The 26,144-nt window shown below is 41.3% G+C and overlaps 1 protein-coding gene across 6 annotated transcripts in view; it reads right to left on the minus strand.

Annotated features, from left to right (window-relative positions):
• susd2 (sushi domain containing 2) overlaps positions 1-26,144 on the minus strand; it is a 233,071-nt gene that overhangs the window by 185,961 nt on the left and 20,966 nt on the right. The window contains exons 1-2 of one of the 6 annotated variants that reach the window (XM_060843719.1): positions 13,843-14,305; positions 13,547-13,737 (exon numbers count right to left, since the gene is read on the minus strand). The exons of 4 other annotated variants lie outside the window; for them this stretch is intronic. The gene's annotated coding sequence lies outside the window, so the exon portion shown is untranslated. Of the gene's footprint in view, positions 1-13,546; positions 13,738-13,842; positions 14,306-26,144 lie in introns of those variants that run through there. One more of the 6 variants, XM_060843720.1, reaches the window with a different exon arrangement.

A 26,144-nucleotide genomic window follows, 5' to 3' on the forward strand; every position in this document is an offset into this window, starting at 1 on the left:
AAGGAGCTATGAACCTGCATTCCAAGGTCTCTTTGTTCAGCAACACTCACTAGGACCTCACCATTAAGTGTATAAGTCCTGCTAAGATTTGCTTTCCCAAAATGCAGCACCTCACATTTATCTAAATTAAACTCCATCTGCCACTCCTCAGCCCATTGGTTCATCTGATCAAGATCCTGTTGTAATCGAGGTAACCTTCTTCGCCGTCCACTGCACCTCCAATTTTGGTGTCATTTCCAAACTTACTAATTATACCTCTTATGCTCACATCCAAATCATTTATATAAATGATGAAAATTAGTGGACCCAGCACTGATCCTTGTGGCACTCCACTGGTCACAAGCCTCCAGTCTGAAAAACAACCCTCCACCACCACCTTCTGTCTTCTACCTTCAGCCAGTTCTGTATCCAAATGGCTAGTTCTTCCTATATTCCATGAGATCTAACCTTGCTAACCAGTCTCCTATGGGGAACCTTGTCGAACGCCTTACTGAAGTCTATATAGATCACATCTACCATTCTGCCCTCATCAATCCTCTTTGTTAATTCTTCAAAAAAACTCAATCAAGTTTGTGGGACATGATTTCCCACACACTAGGCATGTTGACTATCCCTAATTAGTCCATGCCTTTCCAAATATACGTGCATCCTGTCCCTCAGGATTCCCTCCAACAACTTGCCCACAGTCAGGCTTAGTGGTCTATAGTTCCCTGGCTTGTCCTTGCCACCCTTCTTAAGCAGTGGCACGACATTAGCCAACCTCCAGTCTTCTGGCACCTCACCTGTGACTATCGATGATACAAATATCTCAGCAAGAGGCCCAGCAATCTCTTCCCTAGCTTCCCACAGCATTCCAGAGTACACCTGATCAGGTCCTGGGGATTTATCGACTTTTATGCATTTCAAGACATCCAGCATTCCCTCCTCTGTAATGTGGATATTTTTTAAGATGTCACCATCTATTTCCCTACATTCTATATCTTCCATATCCTTTCCACAGTAAATACTGATGCAAAATACTCATTTAGTGTTTCCCCTATTTCCTGCGGTTCCACACAAAGGCTGCCTTGCTGATCTTTGAGGGGCCCTATTCTCTCCCTAGTTACCCTTTTGTCCTTGATATATTTGTTAAAATCCTTTAGATTCTCCTGAACTCTGTTTGCCAAAGCTATCTCATCTCCCCTTTTTGCCCTCCTGATTTCTCTCTTAAGTATACTCCTACTTCCTTTATACTCTTCTAAGGATTCACTCGATCTATCCTGTCTATACCTGACATATACTTCCTTCTTTTTCTTAACCAAACCCTCAATTTCTTTAGTAATCCAGCATTCCCTATACCTACCAGCCTTTCTTTTCACCCTGACAGGAATGTATTTTCTCTGGATTCTCGTTATCTGTTTTCTGAAGGCCTCCCATTTTCCAGCTGTTGCTTTACCTGCGAAAGGGACTTTTGAAAGTTCTTGCCTAATATCATTAAAATTGGCCTTTCTCCAATTTAGAACTTCAACTTTTATATCTGGTCTATCCTTTTCCATCACTATTTTAAATCTAATAGAATTATGGTCGCTGGCCCCACTGACACCTCAGTCACCTGTCCTGCCTTATTTCCCAAGAGTAGGTCAAGTTTTGCACCTTCACTAGTAGGTACATCCACAGACTGAATCATAAAATTGTCTTGTACGCACTTAAAAAAATTCTCTCCATCTAAACCCTCAACACTGTGGCAACTCCAGTCGAAGTTTGGAAAGTTCAAATTATCTACCATAACCACCTTATTATTCTTACAGTTAACTGAGATCTCCTTACAAATTTGTTTCTCAATTTCCCTCTGACTATTAGGGAGTCTATAATACAATCCCAAGAAGGTGATCATCTCTTTCTTCTTTATCAGTTTCACCCAAATAACTTTCCAGGGTACTGCTTACATTGGAAGCAATGTAGATCAGTGTGCAGGAGAGAGCTAATGAACAAAACATTGTGTGAGTTAGGACAGAGACAGTGGAGGTTTGAATTACCTCAATTTTGCAGAGCATCGTACCAGGGAGAGCACTGAAACGGTAAAAGCTAAAAGCACAAAGGCATGAACGAAGCTTACAGCAGGAGATAAGCTGACATGACAAGTTACGTCCTTGTGGGAAGTCACTGGAAGCGGATATTTGCTCTTTTAGATACCTTAAGAATGTGACCTCAAATAGGATCCAAAGAGCAGGCAGCAATCTCAGGTACTGCCAAATGTAGCTTCTGCTCAGTGGAAGAGAGTACAAAGAACAAAGAACACTTACAGCCCAGGAACAGGCCCTTCAGTCCTCCAAGCCTGAGCCGATCCAAAACCACTGTCTAAACCCATCGCCCAATTCCTAAGCTTCTGTAACCCTCTGCTCCCCACCTACTCATGCATCGGTCCAGGTGCAACTTAAATGAATCTACTACCTCTGCTGGCAATGTGCTCTAGGCACCTCTGTGTAAAGTACTTACCACGTGTATTCCCCTTAAACGTTTCACCTCTCACCTTGAACGCGTGACCTCGTGTTATTGAATCCCTCACCCTGGGAAAAAGCTTATCACTATCTACCCTGTCTATACTCCTCATGATTTTGTAGACCTCAATCAGGTCCCCCCTCAATCTCCTTTTTTCTAATGCAAACAATCCTAACCTACTCAACCACTCTTCATAGCTGGCACCTTCTATACCAGGCAACATCTTCGTGAACCTTCTCTGCACCCTCTCCAAAGCGTCCATATCCTTTCGGTAATGTGGCGATCAGAACTGTACACAGTATTCTAAATGCAGCCAAAAGTCTTGTTCAACTTTAACATGACCTGCCAGCTCTATAGTCAATACCCCAAACGATGAAGGCAAGGACCATATGCCTTCTTGACCACCCTATCCACTTGTGCAGCCATCTTCAGGGTACAATGGACCTGAACTCCCAGATCTCTTTGCTCATCGCCTTTTCCCAAGGCCCTTCCGTTTACAACATAGTTTGCTCTAGAATTAGACTGCACAAAATGCATCACCTCACATTTTCCTGGATTGAACTCCATCTGCCACTCTTCCGCCCAACTCTCCAGTCTATCTATATTCTCCTGTACTCTTTGACAGTCCCCTATGCTTTCTGCTACTCCACCAATCTTCGTGTCAGCTGCGAATTTACTGATCAGGCCAACAATGCCCTCTTCTAGATCATTGATGTATATTACAAACAACAGTGGCCCCAGGACTGAGTCCTGTGGAAGAGTCCTGATGAAGGGCTTTTGCCCGAAATGTCAATTTTCCTATTCCTCGGATGCTGCCTGACCTGCTGTGCTTTTCCAGCACCACTCTAATCTAGACTCTGATCTCTAGCATCTGCAGTCCTCACTTTTGCCTGATGTCTGTGGAACATCACTGGTCACCTTTCTCCATTTCAAGAAACTCCCTTCAACTACTTCTCTCTGTCTTCTGTTGCTCAAACAATTCTTTATCCACCTAGCTAGAACACCCTGCACACCATGTGACTTCACTTTCTCTATTAGTTTACCATGGGGAACCTTATCAAACACCGTATTAAAGTCCATATATATGACATCTATAGCTCTTCCTTCATCTATCAACTTGGTCACTTCCTCAAATAAATCTATTAAGTTTGTAAGGCATGATCTCCCATGCACAAAACCATGTTGCCTATCACTAATAAGCCTATTCTTTTCTAAATATAAATAGATTTTATCTCTCAGAACCTTCTCCACCAAATTTCCTACCACTGACATCAGGCTCACAGGTGTGTAGTTAACTGGAATATCCCTACTGCCCTTCTTGTACAGGGAGACAACATGAGCAACCCTCCAGTCCTCCAGCACCTCACCTGTGTTTAAGGATGCTACAAAGATATCTGTCAGGGCCCCGGCTATTTCCTCTTTTGCCTCCCTCAGCAACCTGGGATAGATCCCATCCGGTCCTGGGGACTTGTCCACCTTAATATCATTTAGCCTACCCAACTTGTCTTCCCTCCTTATGTCAATGTGATCCAGAGTAAACAAACTTCTATCTCCAATCTCAACATTCATCATGTCCCTCTCCTCAGTGAACACTAATGCAAAGTAATCATTGAGAGTCTCACCCATTTTCTCAGGTTCAACACAAAACCTTCCTTCCTTATCATTTAGTGGACCAACCCTTTCTCTAGTTACTCTCTTTCTTCTTATATAACAGCCCTTGAGACTCTTAATTCTGCTCACTAAAGGATAACAAGGGCGGGAGGGGTCTTCTCATTGCAAGCGATGGTGAACATCCCACACAATCCCTACAGAGCCATCACGACCTCAACAGAAAGAAATGCATGCAGTATTTGTGTTACAGACACAGGACTCTCTAAGCCAATGCATAAGTAGCTCATGTATCTCCCATATCAAGGAACCTCCTGAAGAATTGTACAGACAGCCAATCGACTGAGGCCTTCCATTTGGGATAGACTTAAGACAGGTTCCGGAAGGAAGTCACACAAAATGCTTCCCATGAACAATGATGGTACTGTGGTGAAATTCCCTTCTCAGGAAAGCAGGGATGAATGAGATCTTGCTATTGCACGTGTGGAATAGATGAAAGAATTAGGATAGATGTAATTGAGGAGACGTTAGTTGGATACATGGGGATGAAAGGAATAGAGTGAGGTGTAGATGGTGTTTAGACTGGAGAGGGGAGAACAAAAAATGAAAGCGAAATAATGTCTACACTCATCAAAGCCTAACAGGAACAAACAAGGTCCCAACAATCAAACAACAGAACAATGATGGAAAATAAGAGAGGAAAGCAGGTAGATTTTGTCCCAGGAGTAATAATAAACTTCCAAGCTCCTAACTCCACCAATGAAGCCAGGGCTTGGCATGGATCACAAGGTTCCACTGAAGAGGGAAGGTAATGTAGTAGCACCACTGGCTCTCATTTGTAGACATTATCTAATCAACTTGCTCAAAGATATTGTTACACACCTCTGCAGTAGGTGGGGCTTGAAGCTGGGCTTCCTGGCTCAGAACTAAGTACATCATCATGTACCACAAGAGCCCTGGTTCACAGTTCCATGATGAACTCAATTAAAACCACTGCACCAACCTATTCATCTATTAAGTTCTTCATCCGCTAGTGATATTTGTCAGGGAAAAGGTGATAACCTAATGGGTGAGTAATCGAGAGCACCGGCTCGCGTATGTTGAAATCCCATCGAGGAGTTGGTAGCATTTACATTAAAATGCATAAAGATTCAGGCTTGAAAGCAAGTCTCAGTAATGTTCACCATGGAACTTTCATCGGTTATCCCTAAAAAACCCCATCTGATTCACTAATGCCCTTCAGGGAAGGAAATCTGCCATCCTTACCCAGTCCGGCATATGTACAACTACAGTTCTAGAATAATTTGATTGGTTCGCAACTGCCTTCAGAAATAGCCTAATACCATTGAGTTCAAGGCTGAGCAGTAGTCACTGGTGTTGCCAATGACACCTCCACCCTAGAACAGAATAAAGAAAATGTGAATGATTTCTCCTTATCACTGTGTGTTTCCAACGGAATGGAATACATTTTCTTTAGGACCTTAAATTTACAGAGCAATGAAAGGGATCCTGATCAGAAAAGAAGGATGGAAAAGAATTGTGGTCTAGTTTTATATAATGTTGTATTTTTCAAAAATGAATAGGAAAGCTTGCTGCGGTCCCTGAAAGGTAATCTTTGTCTTTTGAAGTAGTGAGCTGAAGTGTCATCTTAGGAACTGATCTAAATGTTGCATTAGGGCTTGTCACTGGCAAGCAAATGAAAAGCAGTATAACTCAATGGCTTAAGAACATAAGAAATAGAGACAGGTGTAGGCCATCTGTCCCCTTCTGCATGCTGTGCTATTCAATAAAATCATGGCTGATTGTTTTATGTGGACTCAGCTCCACTTACCCGCGAGATCACCATAACACTTAATTCCTTTACTGTTCAAAAATCTGTCTATCTTTCCTTAAAAACATGCAACGTGGTAGCCTCAACTGCTTCCCTGGACAGGGGATTCCACAAGTTCACAACCCTTTGGATAAAGAAGTTCCCCCTCAGCTTAGTCCTAAATCTGCTCTCCATTATTTTGAGGCTATGCCCCCTAGTTCCAGTTTCACCTGACAGTGGAAACAACCTCCCTGCTTCTACCTTATCTACTTCCTTCATAATTTTGTTTGTTTCAATAAGATCCAACCCCCACCCCGCCCACCCCACCCACCCCACCACCACCACCTTCTTTTCCTAAACTCCAATGAGTATAGTCTCAGTCTTGCCAATAGCTCCTCATAAGCCAACACCCTCAATTCCAGAATCAACCTAGTGTACCTCCTCTGCACCCCCTCCAGTGCCTGTACATCCTTTCTCAAGTAAGGAGACCAAAATTGTGTGCAGTATTCCAGCCATGACCTCACCGGCACCTTATACAACTGTAGCATACCCTCCCTGTTTTTAAACCCCATCCCTGTAGCAATGAAGGACAATATTCCTTTTACATTCTTAATCACCTCTTGGACCCGCAAACTCACTTTTGTGACTGGTGCACATGAATCTTTAGATCCCTCTGCACAGCAGCAGGCTGCAATTTTTCACCATTTAAATAATGGCCAATTTTGCTGTTATTTAAATGGAATGGCATAAGTAATATCAGTCTCTTTCTTTCATTTATTGTCTGTGCAATAAAACCTGTGTAGCAAAATATTTAACACTTGACCATTCAAAAAGAAAGCCTGCAAATGAAATTAATGGGTTCTAAAAAAAATTGGAATGGATCAAATAGAGAAGTTTCTGACATTGAGTAGTTTTGACATTTGGGGAGGCTTAGTTCAACTGTTATCAAAACAAATAGGTATGATACAAGGACAATCCTTCTGCCCATTGCTTCAGCACTGGCTTCATAGGCAGTGTTTGCAATCAGTGAGGTCAATCAGGACTTAGTCTAATGTCACACATGAGACCACATCAACCCTGACTGTAAACTGCTCTCTGTTTTTGCTGAACAGAGCTATGGGAATCTATCATCCAAAGACCCAATCATTGACTCTCAAACATGGGGAATATATCAGATTCTATCACTGAGGGGAATACCAGATGATATTAACTGCCCAGTAACTCAATGCTAGCCTAGCCAAATAGATCTCACACAATACACTGAGGGGTCAGGCTCCTTTATTGGCTACACGCGCCAACATTACTGCTCAATGTGTTTCTTCTCCAAATCTGCCCAACTGTGACTGTCAATCAAGAAAAGAAAATACTTTTACAGACAGGGTGAAACCAGCTGAGATACATCAGTAAAGATGGTCTTTAATACAATATAACTATGCAACAGAGTGATTAATCTGAAAGCCTGTTTATCCTCTTCCTTTGGAGATGTTTCAGACCTTCATTTGACAATGAAAAATCTCAAAATGGAAAAAGTGCATTACTCTGTGGATTCTTTTTACGATTTCAAAAATATGCTTTACGCATTAAAATCATCTATAAGTGCATACAAAGGTTCTAAATCAGTTCGGTACAGTCTTTGCAGAAAAAGTAAAAAAAATCAAACCAAACATTGTAATTGTGATGTTTCTCAGAGCTTCTCTACAGTTACAGACCACAAAAGCATTTCAAACTATGCAGGAAACTATTTATGTTCGTTTTCAGGCACCGAGAGGGTCAGTCTGTGGAAATCGGAGACACAAGACTTTTGCCACTCAATAAATAACAAAACAACTCAGGATGTCTCAAAGAATTGTACAATAAAATAAGACGTAGTAAGATTAATTGTGAAAACTAGGAGGTGCATATAAATTGGGCCAAAGGGCATGTTTCCATGCTGTAAACCTCCATGACTCTATGTAGTTATTGTTGTAATTTGCGTTTGGCAAATTCCTTCAGACAACAATGAAACAAATGACCATGTGATTTCAATTACAGTATTAATATTTGGCAGGGCATCTGCACTTCACCAAAGTAGTGACATATTAACTTCGAAATCTACCTAAGGGAAGACGGGGACTTGATGTAATGTTGCATCCAAATGGCAAATGGAGACCCTGGCCAGTTTAAGAGTGTGAGGGAGGGAGGGGAGGGGGATAGTGTGATGAGCTGGAGGAGGCTTGAGCTGTATGTGAAACATCAACTCTGTTTCTCTTTCCACAGATGCTGGCAGACCTGCTGTGTTTCTCTAATATTCCCTGTGCTTGTTTCAATAAACTATATCTCCTTGTTAAGGCTCACTGGTGAGATACCCCCTACAGCAGTTGACGAAGCCGGTCCTTAACTGAACAGGCCCACACAATAGGAAGAGGAATCATTTTGTGATTTTGTTAAAAAAAAAGAGTAGTGCAGCGAGATAGTGTGCATCATCACCCCTGGAAATTGTATTTTAACTTCAAGAAGTTCTGAGATCATTTTGCAGGTTTCCAGTGACATTTTGATGTTTATGCAGCACTACAGGCTGGTTAAACCATTCAGTGTTTCAATTTTCAAAACAGTAGAAAGGAAGATTGTTGGCATCACTGCACCCAACCACACCCTGCCAGGGGTCACCATAGCAACACAGGACAGAACCAGTTGGTTCCAAATCAAGTTCCTGATTTCCCTGGGAAGTTTGTTTTAAATCTGTTACTTCCATCGCATCATGCTTCATGCTTAAATGCCATCATAGGGAGTTAATATTAAGACCCAAAAGTCCGTAGCACAGCATTATTTCGAGAATGAACCTCAAGTGGGATATATATTACTTCAGATTCTAGCCCTCAGCAAAATATCTCTCCAAGTCATACTGCAATTTGATTTGTTGGAGTCACATTAACCTAAGTACAGTGAAAAGTTTTGTTTTGCGAGCAATATAGGCAGATCATAGCAAACAAGGACAAATCACAGGGTGCTTAGACAAAGTGAGGCATACAAGTTGATGGCTGTCCAGGAGGTACACAAAGCAAGATCAACAACAGCAGGATTGACATTATTTGAAGTTAGAGAGGCCATTCAGCAGTCTAATAACGGCTGAATTGTCCTAGAGTTTCAAGAGAACAAATAGTAATCTCCCGCAAGTGACCTGGGAGAAAAATATAAAAGTAAATGTTTAAAACTGATTTTATTTATTTTGAAAAATTTTATTTCCAGTTGTAGAAATATTGGAAATGAGGGAGTTTAAGGACCTGTTTGATTGATAGTCAGGAAGCATCCAATCCAGTAATTAGGAATCTTTTCACTACCCGTTCAGGGGAAGGTGGGCAGCATATAATGGTAGGAATATCGGATGGTCACCGGTGGCACTGAGAGGGCAGGGCAGGTGAGAATCGATCCAATCAGAGTTGGTAACCCCACTCATGTCTTAATAGAGCGCAGGTCCATTTAAGGCAATACTGAGCAATTCGCATCTGCCATTAGGTATTCATTACAAACAGGCAGTCAACCAAGTCAAATACATTCGCAGCATCGAGGGAGACAGCTGAGGCTCACCCTGCCCGCAGCCAAGAGAAAATGCAAGAATGGCTTTACCCTCAGCCATGGCTTTTTTCATTAACATGACAAATGTGAAATTCAGTCAATGATGGTGGCCCAAGTGTGATTAAGCACGTTAGCAGCATTCAGGAGAGGGGTTATGAGGGATGTTAAATCACTGTGCCCACCATTGTACACCTCCCTGAACTTGGCACTACCAATGTTGGCAGAGTCGGTGGGAGAAAGTGAGGACTGCAGATGCTGGAGATCAGAGTTGAGAGTGTGGTGCTGGAAAAGTACAGCAGGTCAGGCAGCATCTTTATTCAATTTCCACCACCAGGAAAAGTAGAAAAACACCCGAGTGGCCTGTGACAAGCAGTGCCCTTCACATCAAAAGAACTCTTGTTCTTATCTGTCATGCAGGGCTCCCTGATTGGACCAGATTAACAGCCCCAATGAGAGAACTCATATTCTTTTGGTGACATATTCTTCAGTTACCTTGAATCAAAACCATCCCTGTACTTCCACTACTGTAACTCACTTCCCTCCTTTCAGACATTCCTAAAACCTACCTCTTTGACCTAACTTTTGGTCATCTACCTAAAATCTCCTGTCATGACTCCATGTCATACTTTGCACCAAAATACTCCTCTAATACACTAAAGACACAAGATAAATTTAAGTTGCTGTTGGTCTCAGACGATATTGATCAACATTTGCTTCGCGTTTGATATTGTCATAATTATGTAATATATGGACAACCATCTCACAGCCCTCTTGAGATAAAAACCTTTTATGTCTGTTCTGAAAGGGTGACCCTTAATCTTAAAACAATGTCCCATGATTCTGGATTCCCCAACAAGAGGAAACATCCTTTCCACATCCACTTTGTCAAGACCATTCAGGATCTTATACACTTCAACTAAGTCACCTATCAATCTTCCAAACTCCTGTGAAATCAAGCCCAGTCCTTTCAATCTTTCCCCATATTGAATAAAAAAGCATACCATTTTATAAATTCAAAACTCTGTTATGCCAACCTCATTGGTGAAAGGAGAGGAACTTATTCACCCCTTCAGGTTTGGTCTTAATGCAGCCATTTGCTGCATAAATCATCTTTTGTAAACACATTCTGTAAGTAGACAACGGTACAGAATGCAATGTTCTTTGTGGTACCATACAAACTGGATAACTGCAATGACTCACTCTTTGAGTTCTGATGAAGCGTTGGCTCCGTTTCTCACTCCACTGATGCTGCCTGACCTGCTGAGCATTTCCAGCACCAAGCTGCTAGGAGATAGAAAAGTTGCCACAGCAGCAACAGCTGGAAGGAGGGCTGAATCATTCTAGTCCTTTCACATGGACTTCACTGAACACAAACAGACTATTCAGCCCAACTCATCTGTGCTGGTGTTTGTGCTCCACATGAATCGATAATCATTGAGTAAGCTGCAGTATAGAAAGAGGTTGTTCAGCCCATCATGTTCATGCCTACAAGAACAGTTTAGTTGTTCCTGAACCCCATCTTCTCTCCATAGTCGTTGTTGGTCAAGAACATCCTCCTAACTATTCAGTCCCATTTTCCCTTTCAACTGTTTTATCTTCAAGACTTAATTCAGTTCTTTTCTAAAAGCTACAATTGAAACTGGCTTCATCATACTCTTTGATATTGCATTCCAGATTCAAACTATTCGGTGCATAAAAATGTTTAGTCGGCTTTAAATATTTTTGTCAATCATTTTGTTTTGTGTTCTCTCATTCTTGGCTCATCTTCCAATAGGATCATTTTATCCGATTTACCCAGTTCTCATGATCTTGAAATGTTCTATTCTAATACTCAATGTTTCTATTTATAAAGCCTTGGATCCTGTATGCCTCTTTAACCACTGCCAGCTTTGAGCACACATAGACCCAGGCCTCTGTATTCCTGTACCCCTTTTAGAATTATGTTGTTTTGTTTATGTTATCTCCCCTTGTTCTTCTTATCAAATGTATTCCTTCACACTTCTCTCCATTAAATATCCTATGTATATCCATTATACCTGTTTACATACTATTGAAATCTATCGCCATTGTAATCACTCTCACTATTGCTCTCAATATCAATATTGCTATCATTAGAGCTAACACCATCACTCCTGTTAATGCTATTGCCATTACTATCACTATTGTTATCACTATTACTATCACTAGTGCTATTGCCATCACTATTGTTATCACTATCACTGTCACTATTGTCATTGTTGTTCTCCCTATCACTACTGCTATCACTGTTGTTATTACCAACTCTATCATTGTTGTTATCACTGTCACTGTTGATATTATTATTGTTATCACAATTGCTATCATGATTGTTATCACTATTGCTTTTCCTATCGATATTGTTATCCCTACTGCTGTCACTATTATTATCACCCTCCCTATCACTACTGGTATCACCATCATGGGTGTGTAGGTGCCGGTGTTGGACTGGGGTGAACAAAGGCAAAAATCACATGACACCGGGCTATAGTCCAACAGGTTTACCTGAAACCACAACCTTTATTTGTTAATTTTGTTCCTGCTTATATGTTCTTATGAAAATGACATGATCAGCTGTGGGACAGCAGAAGTGTTGGGGGTGAATAGGTCTGGATTTGTGGAGGTTCGCCATCTCGGACATAATTTCCATTTACGACGAGTTGCACTCCTTCTTCAGGTAGCTGTGGCTCAGTGGTTAGCACTCCTACCTCACAGCACTGGGGACCTGGGTTTCATTCCAGCCTTGTGGAGTTTGCACATGCTCCCTGTGCCTCTGTGGATTTCCTCTGAGTGTTCCAGTTTCCTCCCACAGTTGAAGGATCTGCGGGTTAGATGGATTAGCCATGCTAAGTTGCCCATAGTGCCTAGGGAGGCGGAGGTGAGATGGGCTAGCGCTGAAAAGCTGCAAAGGATGGGGCTGGGTGAGATGCTTTTTGGGGGGGTGTCAGTCCAGACTTGATGGGCCAAATGGCCTCTATCTGCAGTGTAGAGATTCTAAGATCACTGTGGCCCTCAATATCATTATCACTATTGTTGTCACTATCACTAGTGATATCACAATCGCTATCCTGCTCTAAATTCACAATTGCTATGACCAGTTGAGAAATGAAATAGTTCTCTTCTTTTCCCATGTCTTGTTTGATAGTAACAGGATTTTGAATTTTAAAAGGTTATGGTGCCTCTTCAGTCTATACTTGACTATGTGCCAATGTGTACAAAGGGTAGCCCAAAAGAGTTTCGCTTAATGAGAAAGTAAAGGATTTGATTTGTTGTGCTAAAATCCACTCAGGTAAAAACATTAAAAAGGTGTCCACTCTCAGGCCAACCAGTTCCAGGATTTGTTAATTGACAAATTCAAGAGTTCACAATGGGCTGGGTGTTTCAAAAATACTCTTTACATGATAGGACATGGAAATTACCTCCAAGATGGTGAACCCCACAAGTCCAGGCCTATTCACCCCAACACTTCTACTGTCCCACAACTGATCATGTCATTTTCATAAGAGCATAGAAGCAGGAATAAAATTAACAAATAAAGCCTCTCCAAACTGCTCTGCCATTCATTAAAATCACAGCTCATCTTTTATTTCAATTCTACATTCCTGTCCCATCCCACATCTATTCCCTCTCTTAGATTCCACAATCTGTTATCACCATCTGTGATTGGCATCTGGTTATATCTGGCATTTGGGTAGGTAGAGACTGCAGGAGTCCCTATTATTGATATACATTACCTTTTATTGAACATTGCTTCCTAACTATACATATGATCAGATACACAACGCTTCTACATCGAATTATCTCCCAGTGGTTCTGGCAGTCATGAAATCTAACACAAGTGATGCTATCGACCACCTTACTTACATACCCAAATTCACCCATAACACTACACAAAATTCTATCAATCTCAGACTTAACCCAACAACTGAGCATCCATAGTAATCTCAGGTTGAGAATTCCAAAGATTAGAAGGCCAGTAAAAACTTGCTACTGCTGCAACATTAGAGTTTCCCATGGACCTATGACCCTGTCCATGACCCATATCCTGTGAACCAGAATCAAGGTAGTGTTTGAATGACTTACTGGTGGAAATTAAAGGAGGATAGGGCTGCTGCTTGTCTTGGATATCACTGGAAAGTGGCTCCTTGGGTAGGTGGCCAAGCATATCTGGATCTTTCCATTAGCAGTTGACCTCTGGCTGAACCTTGCTGGAGAACACCTCTGTCTGCCTTCATGGAAATTCAGCCTTCAGGCAATTGGCTTTGTGCTGCAATCTTTATGTGTTAATCAGATAATCATGTAACATTATTTATTTATTCATAAGTAATGCAATGGCAAAGATTATCAAACAACACTAGAAGGTTCTATGTATCACTTACCTGCTGCACTCTCAGCTCTGAGTCAGACGCTTCTGGGTTCAAGTTCCACTCCGGGGATCCATACTTTCTTAATATCTGGTACGCAGTTCTCCTTAGCAATTTTGCATTCCCCTTTATCCCACTGACTTTCCCAATGACACTAACTTAAAATCGCTTTTTTTTGTTTACCTGGTCTCAAGTCACTCTCCAACTGCACTGTCATCTCACCCTCCTCAGTCCCAGAAAAAAGTAACTATCTCACATCTTTCTTTGGTAATTCCGGACCCCAGTTTCTCTGTTCCACCATCAGTCTTCAACCCAGCAGTTTCGACTTCTCCACTGAGGTCACATCTCTCCCTGTCATTAAGTGCTCACGTAATTAATGGCTCCTCACTATTGGAACCATGTTCAGACCTTAAGCAGCATAACTTCTGCTGTATAAATTCCACAGCTGTGAGGATATACAGCTCCAAGGAAAGATGAAAAAACTTTTTGCTTTTCATCTGGACGGGCCGGGGGGTGGTGGGCAATGTTAAAGTGAAAGGGACAGAACAGACATAAGTTCCATCCATTGAAATGTTATGAATGTAAAGGTGGGCATAAATGATTCCACAACAGAGTTGTGCTAAAAATGAAGTCGGCACTCAGTGGTTAGGGCAGAAACTATCTCAATATTATAAAACCGCCCTTAACAGTTTTGTAAGTTTCTTTTGTTTGTATTTAGACCTAACGAGCAAGTACTTTTAAGGCAGAGTAATAAATCCGTTCTATCAAATCAGCAATTCCTAGTTGTGTTAAAAATGAGAGAAAATCCATTGTTTTCTGTCACTAGTTTTTTTCTCCTTAAACTAAGGAAAATATAGCTCTCAAATGATTATAGACTTAGCAACGGGTAGGTGAGGCAAAACACATTATTTGATTATCAGCAGCAGCTGACTTTCTATCAGGGTGTGCGTGAAAATATTTATCTTATTCTGATGGATGTGAACTTGAAGAGATTGAAGTGACCTATTTTGTTGATTAATTATTTATTGACTTGAAGTCAAAGTGTGAGCAGAGCTAATCATTTTGTAATTAATTGCCTTTTGACTGACACATGAAGTAAACATTTCAGTTAATAATTTATCCACTTGAAGCTGAAATGCCAATGAAAAGGAAAGAGATCTTTCATAATTTAATGGCTTTGAGCCAGCCCATGAAGAAAACCTGATTAAGAATTTATTGGCTTCAAGCATGAACTTTTTCTTTTAACTTCATACTTGAAGGAGTCAAGTAAAGGGGGGAAGAATCTTAATAATTAATTGGCTGGAGACAGGTCTCTATGATAAATCTATTTAGGATTAAAATATTGAAAAGGAAGTCCCCAGCAAGAGTTCTAACTAGAAGAAATTCAAGCAACATGATGGTCTAGTGGTTAGCACTGCTGTCTCACAGCACCAGGGACCTGCGTTCAATCCCAGCCTTAGACACCCATCTGGGAGGAGTTTGCACATTCTCCCTGTTGGGGTGCTCCAGTTTCCTCCCACAATCCAAAAGATGTGCAGGTTAAGTGAATTAGCCATGCTAAATTGCCCATAGTGTTCAGGGATGTGTAGGTTAAGTGCATTAGTCAAACATAGAGGAATGGGTCTGGGTGCGATTATTTGTTGGGCTGAAGAGCCTGTTTCCACACTGTAGAGATTCTAATTCAACAAGTTCAATTGCGTATGAGATATTAAAACTTGACCAAATTTTAGCCCTGTACTCAAATAAAAGCAAATTGCTAGGGATCTGAAACAAAAACTGATCATGCTGTCCAAACCTAGCAGGTTTGGCAGTAGCTATGGAGATACAAGTAGAGTTAACATTTCTAGTCCAGTATCAACTTTGAAAGAAGAGCCATTCCAAGCTCAAAATGTTAACTCTTGTTTTTCTCCACAGGCATAGCCGGACAGGCTGATTTTCCCCAGCACTTTCCACTCATAATTGGAGCAAACATCTTCCTCAACAGATGTAGGCCTCAATGGCTCCTTTTTCAAAAAAGGTGTTGATATCAGAGATCCAGCAGGAATGGGCATGAGAGCTTTCAGGTCCCATAGCTTCTCATGAATGGAACAGCCAAGTGAGAAGCACAGATGGGGTTATTTTCCCTGAAGTGTCGTAGGCTAAGTGGTGATTTTATAGAGGTTTTTGAAATCATGGGAGGCGTGGATAGGGTGATGGTCTTTTCCCCAGATTGAGGGAGTCCAAAACTAGAGGGCATAGGTGAGAGAAGAAGGATTTGAAAAGGACCCAAGGGGCAACTTTTTCACACAGAGAGTGGTGCGTGTATGGAATGAGCTGCCGCAGGAAGTGGTGGAGGCTGGTACAATTACAACATTCAAAAGGCATCTGGATGGGTATATGAATCAGAAAGGTGTAGAGGGATATGGACCAAATGTTGACAACTGGGACTAGGTCAGATTGGGATGTCTGGTTGATGTTGGGCTGAAGGGAATGTTTTCATGCTGTATGACTTTATGATTCTATGAAAGGAGACTCAAAGGATACTTATTGGAATACTAAACTCCCATTGGCTGGAAATGTTATCTCCATTCCTGAAAACACCCAGTGACAGAAATCCCTTCCACACAGACAACCCTATGTCATTCGACCATTGGTGCATCATGTTCACTGTCACTCTCAGATTCAGCGGTCTTCTTTTCATTGGTGGCTCTGTTTTGAACCTGAACGGTGCTAAATGCCTTTTAGGTTAAAGGTTTGTAGTGTACACCTGACTGTACTCTAGATACGACACAGTGTTGAATCAGATTTTAATTAGCAGGGATCTGTGAAAGCAAACTCAACACTTAGACATAGATTCAAAAACAACCTTGAACTGAAAAACATTCAGTCTTTATTAAAAGAAACACCACATGTAGTTTTTCTTGGCTAAAAAACATAAGAGAGGGAGAAACCAGAGGATCCCAGCACTCTCCAAGTTTTTTTGCACCTTTACAAAAGAAAGAATAGCATTTATGTACTTTAAAATATGTTGAGAAATGATAGATTATGATGAAATGTTTAACGTCCATAACACTGAACTTTGCCTTATTGGTTTCTCAAAACATCAATCATTCACGTCATTCCACAACTTTGTTTCTGTGTACAGACATTTTGTTTAGGCTAAAATCTGCAGTTCAAAATATGCGAGGAGCTATTACAAGGTTAGAGATTTTGTATGCATTCAGCCTGCTTATTGTCTTTCACCTTTTGTTACAGTCCTTTTTAACTTACTGATCTATAACTCGAGATTTGGCCAATTTTTCCCATCATGCAATGTTAAATGTTCCCCACATTATGACAACAGTAAGGAGTTTTCTATTCAAATTAGTGCAGGCTTCTTAAAACTGGGCACCAGGCTGCACCTCTGATTTGTCAGGAGTGTCTACAGGACAATGCTGCATGACTTGAAGCCCTACTCAGCAAGAACAGCTCAATATTGATATCAGTGGGAAATTCTCATTGAAGCAATGACTGTAGGCAGAAACTTCTTATGAACAATATTGTGTGGCAGAGGAATGTATAGTGTAGAGGGGGTGGCAGTGATAACACCTTGTTACTGCCTAATGTCTTTCTACATTATTTCTGGAAGCTTCAAGCTACTTCTAGACCCCAGGCAGCATGCTGCTACACGCCATGTTTGTGCCCTAATCAAGCATTTTTCATTTGGCAGACATTTAGAAGTATCTTGTTTCCAAAAACATACTTAATTCATAAAAACTATCCAATTACATTGCATGGCCATTGACAAAGTTGGCATTACACTTTGGTAGCCAGCCCTTTAATATTGTCAGCTATTACGTTTACACATCGCATTAATATTTATAATATCTGTTACATGCCAAAGCCTGAGAGATTTTTACCAAATTCCCAGCAACACTGTATACTATGTCTGAAAATCTTTAAGCAGTACCTTTCCTCTTTGCCTATTTGCAGTCCATGCCACACACTTTAGAGTGGCTCTCAATATGTAGCCCTGGACCTTGAAATATCCCAGTCTGCAACCCTCGGTCATTGGCGGTTCTATACACTGGAAAACCAGCAGATTTTGAGTAGACCCATTTCTTTCCTTGAGTTAATGGTCACTGCAATGTAAAAGGTAATGGTGCAGTTTCTGGTTGTACTGTTGTTCTGACACCAAAACACAGCAATGTGAGACCTCTTCATGGAAGTTGCCAACTCCACACGCATCAAAGGCTAAACTTTACCTGCAGCAAAGATCCACTCAGGTTTGAAACTCATTCGAGCATAATTTAGGCATAATATTTTTAGTGTTGCAACTTTTCCATTGAAAACATATTAGCAATAAACACAGTTTAGCACCTATATAAATGCAGCACAGGCAGTCCGAACACAATCATTGCCAACAAGTCATCTGCCACCAACTGGTAATCTAGTATAACTACAGACTAGGTCGTGGTCACACAATTTAATGAAATACTTCAGCAAGAATTTAATCTCCTTAAAGTGTAGCCCAAAGTTTGCACAAAGTTGTCCCTTGCAGAGGAAGTAAAAAGGATAAATCATTACTTTATAATGGGACATAAAAATGAGACATACAATAAAACAGTTTCTTATTAAACCTTTCATGGCCTCCATTCCAACATGACATTCCTTTCTCTTCTTACAAAATCCTCTTACATGTGCAAAATCTTATTCATCTCTAATTAGTCCCTGTTCTGATGCGTGGTGATCACATTGTAAACCAGGGCCCTGTTGCTCTATCAGGTAAATATGGGTCAATCCCACAGCACTTTTCAAAGGAGAGTAGGAGAGTTCTCTGGAGTACCTAAGCCAGCAATTGCCCTTTAACTAAATCACTGAAACATTATTATTACATCACTCTTTTCCATTTGTTCAAAATCTGTTATATTTCCCCCGTTCTGATGAAAGGACACGGGCCTGAAATGCTAACTCTGTTTCCTGTCTCCATGAACACTACCACTCCTCCTGTGTATTTACAACATTTTCTGCTTTAATATTTATGAAGTACCTGACCTATTGTGTACACAGACTGATGCAAAATGGACTACAAAAGTTTCTCTGTTTTAGGCATGAAAGTTTCTACAAGCTGAACAAGGCTGGTTACATCTAAACTGAAAAATGTGTTGCTGGAAAAGCAGGTCAGGCAGCATCCAAGGAGCAGGAGAATCGATGTTTCAGGCATAAGCCCTTCTTCAGGTTGTTCAGCTCTGATCTCTAGCATCTGCAGTCCTCACTTTCTCCTGGTTACATCTAAATGCTTGTCATAAACTATATATTACTACAGTGTTTACTAGGTTCCTATCTAATTAGTTACTAAAAAATGCAAGTTATGTTCAGGTTGCTCAACACCTATTAAACATTAATACTCTAACTGCACAATTGTGCTCAGTGTCTCACGAGTAGTAATTGGCCATGGATCTATGGATTCACCTGATTCAATGTATTTCTAACACCTTGGGCCATCAGTGCTCACATCTACCTCGAGTCTGTATTCAGCATATCACCAATGATCCTTGATGCTCATTGCTTCATAGAACATAGAACATAGAACAATACAGCACAGAACAGGCCCTTCAGCCCACGATGTTGTGCCGAACATTTGTCCTAGCTTAAGCACCTATCCATGTACCTATCCAATTGCCACTTCAAGGTCATCAATGATTCTGACTCTGCCACTCCCACAGGCAGCGCATTCCATGCCCCCACCACTCTCTGGGGAAAGAACCTACCCCTGACATTCGCCCCTATACCTTCCACCCTTCACCCTTGTAACACTCTGTTGTACCCGGGGAAAAAGTCTCTGACTGTCTACTCTATCTATTCCTCTGATCATCTTATAAACCTCTATCAAGTCACCCCTCATCCTTCGCCGTTCCAATTAGAAAAGGCCTAGCACTCTCAACCTATCCTCATACGACCTATTCTCCATTCCAGGCAACATCCTGGTAAATCTTCTCTGTACCCTCTCCAAAGCTTCCACATCTTTCCTAAAGTGAGGCGACTAGAACTGCACGCAGTACTCCAAACGTGGCCTTACCAAGGTCCTGTACAGCTGCAACATCACCTCACGACTCTTGAATTCAATCCCTCTGCTAATGAACGCTAATACACCATAGGCCTTCTTACAAGCTCTATCCACCTGAGTGGCAACTTTCAAAGAGCTATGAACATAGACCCCAAGGTCCCTCTGCTCCTCCACCTTACTAAGAACCCTACCGTTAACCCTTTATTCCGCATTCTTATTTGTCCTTCCAAAATGGACAGCCTCACACTTGACAGGGTTGAACTCCACCTGCCACTCCTCAGCCCAGCTCTGCATCATATCTAAGTCCCTTTGCAGCCGACAACAGCCCTCCTCACTATCCACAACTCCACCAATCTTCGTATCGTCTGCAACTTTACTGACCCACCCTTCGACTCCCTCTTCCAAGTCATTAATAAATAATGACCCCTATTCCGGGCCACTATTCTGGGCCTTCTCATTTCTAGAAAGAGAGCACAGGGCTTTTCGTTTTTTTCCTGCTAAGTATGCCCTGTCATTTCTGGTGTCATTTTCTGACTCATTTTGGCAGCTTTTCGGTAAGATAGAGTGCTCCCACCAATTGTCTTTTCAATACAAGGGCTCATGGCATGTTCAGTTAGTAATGTTCAGTTAGAGGATGAACCAATTGTAAGTCTTAACAAAAAGAGGCATTTGGTATTGACATAAAGATGTCGTTTTACTGAATAAAATCAACAGGTACAAAGTTACACTGGATGATCAGATATAGTTACTCATACTGTTAAAAGCCAGAGATGACATATCTGACCCCACCAGGATCTTGAGTTAGACTCCCCACTTGTCCACCTAATGCTGTGTGACATAATCAAATTGGGTGCAGACTAATGCTTCCTCCAGCATTAACTCTTTCAGAACTAATACCTTGCACAACAGTGTACATGACTTATTAGACGAGGTCCAGACTGTTGTGATGAAAACTATTTTTCTTGTATTCTTTTTCTATTTGGTAAATCAGCAAGCTGTAAAAGTCATAATTGTCTGGGAACTTGGCGTTTCAATATTAGTTACATATTAGCAATTTTGTCTGGGAACAAGGGTGGGAGTTGCTGCAAGGTTTTCATAAGTCACACAGAATGGTTTAGTTGTTATTGAATATTCAATAATTATAGACAGTTAGATGGAGAAAGTTGGAAAAGAAGGTTGATACCTTTGGGCTGCTATTCAGTAGACTAATTAGGAAGTGGGTGAAGAGGCTCCATCCATAAAAGATTCTTTTGCAACAGGCTCTGTGTGGTTAAAATTCAGGAAATATCTTGGGGATTGGGAGCTACAGCTAAGTGTTGGGGTTAGGGCTTTGGAAAATCCCTTAGGAAGCATGTCCCATTAATAATTCAATGTAACTGAGTCCAAGGGTTGGAGGGAGCCCATAAGCATATTCACTTTGTGCATCCAACCTAAATCAGATCTCAGAGCAGTAAAGAGGGAGGATTGGCTTGGCAAAACTAGCTACCTGGAACAAGTTGAAATTATGCTTGTGAATGGGTTCTGGTGAGCAGTTTCCCAAATCTAGGGAAGCTCATTCCCAGCTGGGTGAGTGAACTACCAGAATGTGAACGAGTTAAAAATCACACAACACCAGGTTATAGTCCAACAGATTTAACTGGAAGCACTAGCTTTCAGAGCGTCGCTCCTTCATCAGGTGGTTGTGGAGGACACCATTGTAAGACACAAAATTTATAGCAAAATTTACAGTGTGATGTAACTGAAATTATACATTGAAAAATATCTTGATTGTTTGTTGAGTCTTTCATCTGTTAGAATACAGTGATAGTTTCACTTCTTTCATGTGTAAATCACAAAACGTTTTTTTCTTTAGAAGTTACATTCTCAGGTTAACTGTAACAATTGGTGTCAGCCAGATAATATTTTGAAGGCGTTAGCCCCCTGTGTTCCCTGTCTGTGTCATAATGTTTAGACTAGTGTTTAGCTAGTGCTTCCACTTAAACCTGTTGGACTATAACCTGGTGTTGTGTGATTTTTAACTTTGTACACCCCAGTCCAACACTGGCATCTCCAAAGAATGTGAACAGTCATTGAGACAGTCCATGATGGAGCAGCTTTTGAGGAGTTCCAAAGCTAGGTCTTCACCCATGAAGAATTGGAATCCTTTGTGAAATCTAAATGAATTTGGTGACCCAGTCAGTAACTTCATGTGGTTTACTAGGAAATACAATTTGACCTAATTTGCTATTTAAAGCGCTCTGTGAGGTATTCAATAAACTTAAGATTGTTACCCATATTTACCTCAGGTTAGTTCTAAGTGGGTATTCATACTGAGCCTCCAGAGAGTAACCTACTCAAACCCCTAACTAATGCAACTGTGGGCAATAACCTGCATACCTTTATATTGAGGAAACCCACGGAGAATGTGAAACTCCACACAGACAGTCACCCCACGCTGGAATCGAAACCCGGCGCTATGAGGCAGCAGTGCTAACCATTGAGCGACCACACCAGTTATTGTTGATCCCAAAACTTGGAATCTTGTTGTTTTAGTCCCTTACCTGTGATCTCACATTTCTGTTTTAGTTGAATAATTATTGGTCACTAGACAGATTCCACATAAATTTGGTGATATGATCTGTATTCAAAGTGTGCTCTAAACAAGATTCAGCACAAGTTAAACATCATTACTGAACAAATGTATGAATGAATAGCTTGTATTTATACCCTGTAGACCTGATTAGTTTCTTTTTTAGCTTTACTGATTACTATTGTGTTGCAGATTGGAGGACCTTGCTCAGAGCAAATTAGCTGCTGTGTCTCCTAATTACAACAGTGATAATGCTTCATAAGTACATCATTGTTTATGAAGCACCAGGGGATGCCCTGAAGAACTAAGAAGCATCACCTTAATATCAAGACATTTTCTTTGATATGAATGCATTGGTCCATCATCACTATTCATTAATAATTAGGACAATAACATCAATTTTAAAGGACTATTTTTTACTTATCAAATTTGGTGTAATGGCTTCTGCATTGTGTTTGGTAGATTTAGATTAGATTACTTACAGTGTGGAAACAGGCCCTTCGGCCCAACAAGTCCACACCGACCCACCGAAGCGCAACCCACCCATACCCCTACATTTACTCCTTACCTAACACTACGGGCAATTTAGCATGGCCAATTCACCTGACTCGCACATCTTTGGACTGTGGGAGGAAACCGGAGCACCCGGAGGAAACCCACGCAGACACAGGAGAACGTGCAAACTCCACACAGTCAGTTGCCTGAGTCGGGAATTGAACCCAGGTCTCAGGCGCTGTGAGGCAGCAGTGCTAACCACTGTGCCACCGTGCCGCCCATTAACACCCTGGAGAGACAGGGTTGAGGTTGTGGAGTGAGCTGGAGTCATCTTTGAGGTCTCACAAAATTGTACTAAGGCAGTGACAACACAGACACTTTTACTCAATCATGGCTGTCCTACCATCCCCTTCAATTTACCTTACAACCTAATATTGCACAGTTACATCAGCTTTCTGGTTCTAATTAACTGCAGCATAGATCTCAACAAAACTGATTGCCCGGATGTTGCAGTTGATGTATAAATAGGGCATTAGACCTAACTTTGTCACAGTGTACAACTGCGAGCATCAGACTAGATACCAATTTCAAAGGAAAATGTTTTTGGCTGTACAATGAGCAGCTGATCCAATATCAATCATTTAACACCATTGCCAGAAGATAATTTCTTCCAAAAAAGCAAGAAAATTATCACAGTGGCTGAACTCTCAGACATATTTGGTATAACTAGTCCTGGAAAGTGACAAAGAGCATATTATTGCAAAGGACACAAAGATTAGTGGAAATATAAACACAGAAACATAGAAAATAGGAGCAAGGGTAGGCCATTCAGCCCTTCAGGTTTGGTCCACCAATCAATATGATCATGGCTGGTCCCATTCTCGATTTTTCCCTCATCCTTTGACCCCCATTAGCCCATGTAACTGTATCTAACTCATTCTTGAAAATATCCAGCTTTTTGGTCTTAATTGCTTTCTGTGGCAGAGATTTGAACAGGCTCATCATTCTTTGGGCGAAGAGCTTTCAGTAAGAATGTAAGCTGTAGGGAGACACAAGGAGGTAGAAAAAGCTTTACTTAGTCTTAAGTGAATGGGTGACAAGTTGTACGATGCAGTACAATTTGAGAAAATGTGAGGCTATCTACTTTGAGAGAAAAGATAGAAAAGCAAAATATTATTCAAACCGAACAGAACTTGTAACTGTTAATCTTCAGAGAGACGTGAAATAGGACTTTAGTACAGAGATACAGCAAGTAGCTGGGAAGGTAGCCTTTATTGCAAGGGAATTGAAGTCCTAAAGTAAGAAGGCTTTACTACGATTTTCAGAGTTTTAATGGGACCACATCTGAGTACTGTGTGCATTCTTGGTCTCCATATTTAAGAACAGAGCTAATACAGATAAGATTAACTAGGTTGAGTCCTGAGATGACAGGATAACCTAATTGACAGGGTAGACACTAAGAGACTGTTTCCCTGAGCTAAGGAATCGAGAACATGAGGATAAACCTCAGGATAGAGGATCAATAATTTAAGATGGAGATATAAAGAGGAATTATTTCACTCAAAGGATTGTGAATGTTTTGATTTGCTGTCCCCCGAAGCGGTGAGACTGGTAATATGGCACTGGTCATTATTACCTTCAGCTGACTCCTGATTCTGACTATGGATTATGAGATTCTGCTAAAGGTCTTCACGTGACTCAATAAGGTAAATGGGTAGGACATCTCAGAGCTAGTGTGATCTGGAATGCACGAGTTAATGCTTCAGCTTTCTTCTCCTCTTCTTTAAGGTGTTATGATTCAAAGCATGATGCAGCTTGATCAACAAGTCACCATTTATTGGCAGCAAGACATCTTTAGTCATTAATGTCAATCAATACAGGCATTCTTCAAGGATAGCTTCAGAATGTCTTTGTCCTCTCCTGGAATGTTGACCATTGAGATAAAACAGGGGGAGACACAATGTCCAGGCCATTGCAGCGGTTTTGTCCGAAAGCTTTTGAAGCTGGCTTCATGTCAGACACAAGCATTTCTTCAAAACTCCTCCAACTGAATTCAAGAGATGGACTTGACGCAATGCTGGTGGAATTGCTCTTCTGTATTGCTAATTCTCCATCAAGGTATCACTGCAGTACAGGAGTATGCTGATGGCATCTCCTTTATACACCAACTTAGTCGACTTGCAGGGGTCTTCAGTCTGAAACACCCACTGCTGTGTTTTGGAGAAGACTGAGCTGGGGCAGCTAATCCAATGTTGGACCTCCTTGTCAGCAGGAACTGCCAAACTATGGGAAGTGCTCAACATATTCTGGAATTTGTGCTTCAGTGTCTGTGGCTGACCAACTACAGGCTAATTTGAGTATTGTTTTCAACAGCATTCAAGCATAAGCCAAATTTCTTGTCAGCAGAATCAATTTGTTTTGGTCAGATGAGTAATGTTAGAATGCCTCCCCTCCCCTTCCACCACTCAGTTGACCACAACAGGACTGAGTTGAGGAAATGTTTCTTCACTCAGAGGGTGGTCAGTCTGTGGAATTTGCTTCCATAGAAGGAGATAGAGACAGGGTCAACCAAGTATATTCAAGAAAGAGGTTTATAAATTTTTAGATGCTAAAGGCTTTGAGGGGAATGGCAATAAAGTGGGAATAAATGCTAGCCCAGCCAGGCGATGCCTATGTCCCAGAGTGGTTTTTTGCCTCTTCCAGGAGATATAGTATTGGTACACGGTGCAAATCTATATATTATAGTATTGGTAAGTCAATTGTGTGGGACAATTTGGGTGGACCATTGATTGTTAATCTGTTAGCTTTTGTTTATATTTTCCCTATTGGCCCCTTCTCTTTGGTGTATGCTTTCCTCCTAACCCCCACCTCCTTTTCCCCTTGCCACTCTTATACACTCATTCAGTCATGGACCTACCTCAATCTGGTTGCTAATGTAGGAATCAACTGAGCACCACCACGAGTTGCAGAGATCAGTATCTGGCACATCCTCACCGATGTATCTGCTGGTAATTTACAGAGGACTCCATTTATCGTACTTGCATCAGAAATGGAGTTAAAAGGTGTGACTTGGTCCAGCACAGCTGATACAGTGGGACGAGGACAAGGACAGGATGGATGGCAGTTGTAGGAAAGGAGAAAAACCACAATAACAGTCAGGCAGATGAGTTACTTCCAGGAAAGGTGGGGGTGATGGTGGTGGTGGGGGGGGGAGGTTGTGGGGGCAGG

This window comes from Hemiscyllium ocellatum, chromosome 24, assembly GCF_020745735.1.
Source record: "Hemiscyllium ocellatum isolate sHemOce1 chromosome 24, sHemOce1.pat.X.cur, whole genome shotgun sequence".
Classification (NCBI taxonomy): domain Eukaryota; kingdom Metazoa; phylum Chordata; class Chondrichthyes; order Orectolobiformes; family Hemiscylliidae; genus Hemiscyllium; species Hemiscyllium ocellatum.